The following is an 8626-nucleotide window of genomic DNA, read 5'->3' as shown; positions in this document are numbered from 1 at the left end:
TGTTCCTTCATGTTCCTTCGTGTTCACATGCTGTTCCCTCTACATGGAACATGTTTCTTCCACATCTTAACTTGGCTAAACCCTTAAACCACGTTCAACCCAGCTTGGGACCTCAGTACTTCAGGCTGGGATGGGTGGTCTTAGCATGTGTTCCTACAGCCCCCAGGGCATAACCTGATTCTAGCATGTAATTTGTTTCATAAACATGCACGTGACACTCATTCTGTGCCAGGCACCGTGCTAAGGGCTTTACAACTATTCTCTTAATCCTCCTGGCAACCCTGTGACATATATCTATGATCATCACACTGTTTCATCACCACCGGCAAGGTTGCTGATCTTCTCCATTCTACTACGAGGACTGGATTATGTTACGGCCAGTCACCTGCGAGCCTAGTACAGGGCCTGGCACACAGTAAGGATTCAACATGGGCTTGCTGAATGAATGTATTTGTTTATCAGCTCTATAAGAAGTCATCCAGAGTTAAGGTAAGTTTAGATGGTACCAGAGCAGAGGACCACCAGAGAGCTCGCATACGTGTTTCTGGGGGCAAGACAAAGACAGAGTAGGATCTGCACCAGAAGACCTTTGTAAACAGGAGGCCCCCAAAGGGCAACACGAAGGACAACAGGGAGCAGCGAACAAGAACAACAGAAGGAACACAAGCCTCACCTCCTTCACGGTTCTGTCCGGTATCGTCTCTGAGGACAAGGCTAAGTGACCCAAGGCCAGGGAGTTCGATTTCCTAGGTTGCCAGGGAATCCAGAGACCTTCAGTCTGTAACAAACAGAGAATTATTAGGTTGAGGAAGCCAGACCCCACTTCGACCCTTTGGTGGGATGATGGCTAACTTGCTGGAAAGCTGCAAGTCCTCTGGACAACGAAAGACTTTTGGAGGGGACAATACGCCACCTCCCCCACCAGCTGGTTTCAGAGTTTGTTCTTACTTGTAGATAACTTAGGTTTCTGAGGAATTTTGGAGCTAATGTTTATAGAGATTTTTGTTTTTGTTTTTGTTTTAGAGTTTGAGAGAAAGAGAAAGCGTGTGCAACTGGGGAGAGGGCAGCAAGAGAGGGAGAGAATCCCGAGCGGGCGCTGGGCTGTCAGCGCAGAGCCCGACGTGGGACTCTATCTCACCAACTGGGAGATTATGACCTGAGCGGAAATCAAGAGCCGGATGCCAAACCCACTGAGCCACCCAGGTGCCCCAGAGGTAATTTTTAAAATATTTTTTTGTAGAGATGGAAAACAACTGATCAAAATGTTCAGTGAATTCTCCCTATCTGCAGAGGATATTTTCTTAAATTCTTACAATACAGCAGACCTCTGATCACTCACCCTATACATTAAGAGTAGCTGGTGCCTGGGGGAGCCTGGGTGGCTCAGTCGGTGAAGCATCTCACTTTGCCTCAGGTCATGATCTCGCAGTCCATGAGTTCGAGCCCCGCGTCGGGCTCTGTGCTGACAGCTCAGAGCCTGGAGCCTGCTTGGGATTCTGCGTCTCCCTCTCTCTCTGCCCCTCCCCTGCTCATACTCTGTGCTTCTCTGTCTCAAAAATCAATAAAAACATTAAAAAAAATTAAAAAAAATAAAAAGAGTAACTGGTGCCTGGGGAGCTCAATCAGGTGGGCGTCTGACTTAGGCTCAGGACGTGATGTCACGGTTCGTGAGTTCGAACCCCACGTCAGGCTTTGTGCTGTTAGCGTGGAGCCTGCTTCAGATTCTGTCTCCCTCTCTCTCTGCCTCTCCCTTGCTAGCCCTCTCTCTCTCAAAAAGAAATAAACATTAAAAAAAATTTAAAAATGCATAGCTAACATTTATTTTTAGTCGGGTACAGCATTTCACATGGAAAAAAAAATCTCATTTAATCCTCACATGATGGTGAGTTAGGTATCATTATTAACCTAATTTTGTTGATAAGAAAACTCAGTATCAGAGAAGGTGAGCAACTTGCACAATTTGCCAAATGAATACGAGATTAATTTCCCCCTAATTCTTACCCCCCTCCCCTTAATAAAGACAGAATCATTGATTAGGGTTAAGTCTGGGACTAGCTCTGGGAATTTCAGTATTAAAAATGATGATTTGTGAATCCCAATCCCAGATAAACTCTTGTGTAATAAAATTTCCTCTCACGAAGACGGGGGATTCATTAGTGTTGTTTGTCCGTTGGTTTGTTTGTACATTTTAGCAGCCTCTCCAGACGTGGTCTATCCAGGCACTTAAATGTTCGCATTTTACATGTGGGTAAGCTAGAGGTATTTTAAGAGCACTTATCCTTGGAAATGCAAATCAAAAGCACAAGGAGATACCACTTGACATCCATTAGGACGGCTACGATAAAAACAGGACATAATACCAAGTGCTGGTGTAGCCAATGTGAAGAAAAGTTTGGGCGACACTCAAACATTTAAGCAGAGAGTTACCCTATGACTTATCAGTTCAACTTCTAGGTAGACATAACGAGAGGACTTTAAAATACCTGTGTACACAAGAAACTCATCACAGTATTATTCCTACTAGTCGAAGGGTGGAAACAACCAAACTGACCTCCGACTCGCCAACAGATAAACAAAATGGGGCACGTCCATACAACAGAATATCATTCAGCTATGCAAACAAATCAAGTACTGATGCACGCTACAACCAATGAATAAACTTTGAAGATACTGTGGTAAATGGAAGAAGAAATGAGTGTCACAACAGACCGCACATGGCATGATTCCATTTATAAGGAATGTTCTGAATAGGCAAATCTACGCAGATGAAAAAGGGATTAGTGCTTGCCCAGGAATGGAGGGATGGGGAAATGGTAGGAGACTACTGAAGGGTATGGGGTTTCTTTTCGGGGTGATGGAAGCGTTTAGAAGTTGATTCTCATAATGCAGGCACAACTCTGTAGATACATTAAAGCCACGGAACTGTGCGGTTTAAATGAGCGAATTTACAGGGGCGCCTGGGTGGCTCAGTCAGTTGAGTGTCTGCCTTCAGCTCAGGTCATGGGCTCGCTGTTTGTGGGTTCAGACCCTGCATCGGGCTCTGGGCTGACTTCGTGGAGCCTGGAGCCTGCTTTGGAGTCTCCGTCTCCCTCTCTCTCTGCCTCTCTCACTCCCTCTCTCTCAAAAACGAATAAACATTAAAAACATTTAAAAAAGTAAATGAGTGAATTTATGGTATGTCAATAAAACTGTTTTTTAAAAAAGCGTTTATTCACCTTCACTCCCAACAAAACTTAGGAACATTCGGTTATCTGATAGAGTACACAGCAACGATACAAGGGTTTAGTTGTGTTGTTTTACTCAGTATACCGCTCACCTCAGTTAGTTGTTTGGCATGAAGCAGAACAAGAAAAGGAATTCTCAGTGCGAGGTGGGGGGCAGAAAGCATCACCCCTTTCGGCAGAAACACAGATGGGTGATCTGTCCATTACACTAGGAAGGGACTAGAGGGCGTTACGCTAAGCACAATAAGCAGTCGGAGAAAGACAGATACCATACGACTTCACTCATACGGGGACTTTAAGAAACACCACAGATGAACATAGGGGAAAGGAAGGAAGAAGAAGACAATAACAGAAAAGGAGGCAAACCATAAAAGATGCTCAAATACAGAGAACAAACTGAGGGTCGCTGGAGGGGAGGGCGGTGGGGGGAGGGGCAGAATAGGTGATGGACATTAAGGAGGGCACTTGTTGGGATGAGCGCTGGGTGTTATGTGTGAGTGGTGAGTCACTAAACTCTACTCCTAAAACCAAGACTGCACTGTATGTTAACTAACTTGAATTTAAGTAAAACTAAAAAAAAAAAAAAAAAAAAAACAACTCACACAAAGAGGAACACGTTGGGAAATGTTCTTTCTTCCATCCTTCTGTTCATGAGACAGCCCCATGCCGTGGACTCTAAAGCTTAGAAGCCTTAAAACATTTTTCCTTGACCCAATGGCAGCAAAGTAATAAGTAATGGCAAGAAATGATTTTTGAGGAGGAAACTTCATCTCCAGGGAACTGGATCACACAATTGGCCTGACAACTCCCTTACCCCTCAACGTACATCCCAGACATTTCCCAGAGTGGAAAACTGTTCCCAGGACTTTATCTTATCAGCCCACTGACATCCTCTTAAATACCAAGTGCTCTTCTTGTTCTTAGGAATACAAGCCATTTTGAATGTCAAAAAGATACGGGAAATATGTTTATACTCACATGTGTACGTAGCCCAACTTCAATCAGGGGAGTCTCCAAGGAGAAAATGTCTCAGCCCAAGGATGATTGTCAATTACATTGTATATTGTGGCTGGATAATTGAGTGGCCTTCCTCCAACTGAACAGCTGACGCAGTGGGAGTCACACTCTGAAATGAACAGGGGGAAGAGTTACCCGGCGCTAGCTGGGCAGAATGGAAAGGATGCAAAGAAAATAAATATTCATTGCATTCTGAATGCATGCAGAACGTTCCGGCTTTTCCAGAGGGATGAGTCAGAAGCCAGAGAGTCGGGCAACAGTCTGACAAGAGACGGGAAATAGCGAGGTACCCTAGGTAGTGGCATCCTTTTGAGCTTGGGCGTCTCTTTAGGTCAAAACAATAGCTCTTTTTAAACAAAATGTACTGAGAATTATCTTTTTTTTTCATAATGTGGATTAAGTGCACCACTAAATGCACACGGGGAATGCCGAACTGTCTGCCATGACTTTCCATGTTCATTGACCATTCCCCCTTTGTCCTCGGATTGTTGGGTACTAATTTGAGAAACTCCTCATTGGAGAAATATTTAGAAGGTAAATGCATCAGGATTGTTGACTGTTTAGGTGTGGGATGAGAGAGAAGGTGAAGCGTCACAAAGATTCCTCTGTTTTTAGCAGGGAGACTGCCACGTACAAACAAGTTTAAATTCATTTTAGAGGAAGAGACACCAGTGCCAGTGGGTGGAAGTGACGTGATAAAGGAAAAGGATTATCGCTGGTGAAATGCTGTTTCTGTGCTGGTCTCCAAGATGATACTTTGCGTACCAATTTCCACTTGATACAATGAAGATAATTCCGTACAGCGCAACTGTTTGAAAATAAAAGGTGGCACCTCGGGAGAATGAAAACACCTCGACTACCCTTGGGGATGATGTAGAACAAGGCTTTTCCAACTTGAAGGTGCTGGGAATCATCTGGGGACCTAGGCAAAATGTGCTTGCTTCACTAGGTTGGGCTGGCGCCTGAAACTTTGCATTTGCAAGCAACTCCTGGGAGATGCCTCCGCTGCCGGTTCATGGGCCAAACTTTTTGTCGCAAGGATGTATAACAAGTCTCAACCTGTTAGTGGTCATGAAATCAAATTAACGGGTTGCTATAAAGATCAAAAACAGATATAGAATGGAAGGGGAAAATATCTGAATTCATTGCACACAGTAAGTACTGTTTTATGCAAACTCTCAGTTATGTCCAGTTATGATGCAGTTTATTTATACTGCAACATAATATATCTTATACATTTCTTTTTTATCCTGGTTCACAAGCCAAGACTCTGGAAAGCTAGGACTGTGGAGGAAACCTATGCTAAGAGACTGAATTAGAGAACCATTTAAGCTCCTTCCTACTTTGAAATTCTGAGTCTGTGCAAGCTTAGGTCTCGGATTCAAACGTCTTGTTCTAGCATTTGCAGAATATTCAAAGAGCCTTGAGTATCATCGAACCCACGAACTTCATCCTCATGTTGGGAGCCCAAGATGCCGAACACGGCAAGGCACTACGTAAAGGTGTGTCATTTTCCTGTAGTTAGCGAATTATGATGCAAAAGCCCAGAGAGCCCCTCCTTCCAGGGGAGATATTTGGTTCTTATTTCTGTTGTTGTTTGGATGCAGGGTCATTTGATTAATTACAAGGGGCTGTTAACATCAATTTGTGAATTACAGGCAAGGCTATTTCGAAGGAAAATAAGAACCTAGAAGAGTTCATGTCATTTTCAGAGCTACCTTATTTGCAAGGTCATGTCTCAGGCTCTAAATAAATCTGGTTCATTATTTTTTAACTGAACGAAGATTGCATTTGAAATTCAATCAAGATACAGTGTCACTTTTGTTATTGCTCTAATTTACAATCTGTACCAAAAATATCTTAGTTTAAAGGATTATAAGCTTCGCAAGGGTACGAACACACAGACACACACACACACACACACACACACACACACACACACAGTTTGTAAATTTAGAGTTGGGGCAGAGCAACCAAGGGCAAACAAAAGCAGCTTCAAAGGGAAAGAATGTTTTCATGAGGTATTTCAATTTGGAGTTTTACTACTCCAGCAGTCACAAGGGTAAGTATGCTGTCTGAGAAGAAGTCACTAATATATGACTTCTCTTGTTAGCGTCAGAACCGAAGGAGTGAGATTCGACCACTCCGGTTCATGTCACTTCTCTAATAAATCCCTGGCACGGTTTGAATTACATTAACTATAAAACAAATGGATACCATATTGTAAAACCATACAAAATATCCATTCTTTCTGTATTTTATAGCTGTTTTCGTTCATCACAAGATCATGTTTCATTTAAAAACATGAGCTGCTGTGTCAGATAACCTGTGGGGTCACGTCAGCATTCTATTTTCTTCTTTAGTTAAAAATGATTAAGTCCAAGTCCGGTCCAAGTAATGACTATCAATGCTAGAAACATCTAATTTGATCTTAAAGCATTTCAATACAATTTGAATGTTTTGATGCAGAAAACGCAACGCGGAATGTTAGCTACCGAAGCTCCAAATGAGTCAATTTTGGGAAGAAATAAAAATACCTGAATGGCCTTGACAACATTCGAATGGAACTCAGAAACTGACTTCTCTTGATTCCTTCTTAGTCACTCCACTATGCGCCTATCTTCACCTACTAAGCCCACACTCAGTGGTGTGCTAGGTATACAGGAAAGACAGGATAAACAAGAATTGAGCTCTGTCTTGAAATCCCTTTTAGCTGGCTTTTCTGAACTGCTAGAATTTTACAGATCAGAGATCAAATGGATATACACTCCACTCAACTGAACAGATCTGCATTGGATCCTGACTTTCTCTTCTTATTCTCAATTACATTACTATGTGGCATATCTCTAATTGGGCTAAAAATCAAATTATAGTCCATGTGCTAAGGAACCAACAATTAACAAGCTAATCAACTGTCTCCTGTTTACATTTCAAATATTCAAGCTAACCGTTTACATGTCAGGCTATACCTCGATTACAGGTAAGAACCCTTATTGTAAAAAGAAATGGGACTTCCATGGTAGGCTTGAATTTCCCAAGTTCCACATTTCATAACAGTGAGCTAAAATGAGTCACTATTTTCTCATTAAAACAGAAAACACTGTCTCAATCGAACATATAGCATTAGAACGATTTAACGTTGGCCTCTGGATGGAAAGATACTTCATGGACATCTTAACTGCTTCACCCTCTTCAGGCAGTGGCGAGACTTTGGATGTGGTATATGTTCCCGTTTTACGGTTGTTGTATTTACTTTTGGATGATCCAATACTTTTTTAAAGATTTATTTAAAAAGTAATCTCCTGATTTGTTCATTTTAGCTACTCTGCCCGGTATGAGGTGGTATCTCAGTGTGGTTTTGATTTGTTTTACCCTGATGAGAAGCGACGTTGAGCATCTTTTCATGTGCCTGATGGCCATCCGGATGTCTTCTTTAGGAAAAAAATCAGGAGACTATAATTTCTGGAGAGGATGTGGAGAAACGGGAACCCTCTTGCACTGTTGGTGGGAATGCAAACTGGTGCAGCCACTCTGGGAAACTGTGTGGAGGTTCCTCCAAAAATTAATAATAGATCTACCCTATGACCCAGCAATAGCACTGCTAAGAATTTACCCAAGGGATACAGGAGTGCTGATGCATAGGGGCACGTGTATCCCAATGTTTATAGCAGCACTTTCAACAATGGCCAAATTATGGAAAGAGCCTAAATGTCCATCAATTGATGAATGGATAAAGAAATTGTGGTTTATATACACAGTGGAAGACTACGTGGCCGTGAGAAAGAATGAAATCTGGCCTTGTGTAGCAACGTGGATGGAAGTGGAGAGTGTTCTGCTAAGTGAAAAAAGTCATACAGAGAAACACAGATACTGTATGTTTTCACTCTTATGTGGATCCTAAGAAACTTAACAGAAGACCATGGGGGAGGGGGAGGGAAAAAAAAGTTACAGACAGGGAAGGAGGCAAACCAAAAGAGACTCTTAAAAACTGAGAACAGGGGCGCCTGGGTGGCTCAGTCGGTTGGGCGGCCGACTTCGGCTCAGGTCACGATCTCGCGGTCCGTGGGTTCGAGCCCCGCGTCGGGCTCTGTGCTGACAGCTCAGAGCCTGGAGCCTGTTTCAGATTCTGTGTCCCCCTCTCTCTCTGCCCCTCCCCTGTTCATGCTCTGTCTCTCTCTGTCTCAAAAATAAATAAACGTTAAAAAAAAACTGAGAACAAACTGAGGGTTGATGGAGGGTGGGAGATGGGTATTGAGGAGGGCACCAGTTGGGATGAGCAGTGGGTGTTGTATGGAAACCAATTTGACAATCAATTTCATATTAAAAAAAATAAACTGAACCAGACAGTGTTAAAAAAAGGATAACTCTAACAAAACATGTGTTAA

At 42.8% G+C, this 8626-nt stretch overlaps 1 long non-coding RNA gene across 1 annotated transcript in view; it reads right to left on the bottom strand.

Moving 5' to 3' along the window:
- Positions 1 to 673: 673 nt before the first annotated feature.
- The window catches only part of LOC131502719 (uncharacterized), a 55562-nt gene continuing 47609 nt past the window's right edge, over positions 674 to 8626 (bottom strand). Inside the window, exons 2-3 of the long non-coding RNA XR_009257133.1 lie at positions 4203 to 4350; positions 674 to 778 (exon numbers count right to left, since the gene is read on the bottom strand). This is a non-coding gene — a long non-coding RNA (uncharacterized LOC131502719). The remainder of the gene's footprint in view (positions 779 to 4202; positions 4351 to 8626) is intronic.

Source organism: Neofelis nebulosa, chromosome X (assembly GCF_028018385.1).
Source record: "Neofelis nebulosa isolate mNeoNeb1 chromosome X, mNeoNeb1.pri, whole genome shotgun sequence".
NCBI lineage: Eukaryota > Metazoa > Chordata > Mammalia > Carnivora > Felidae > Neofelis > Neofelis nebulosa.
The sequence above is the reverse complement of the archived record's forward strand: the minus strand, read 5'-3'. Positions and strand labels throughout refer to the sequence as shown.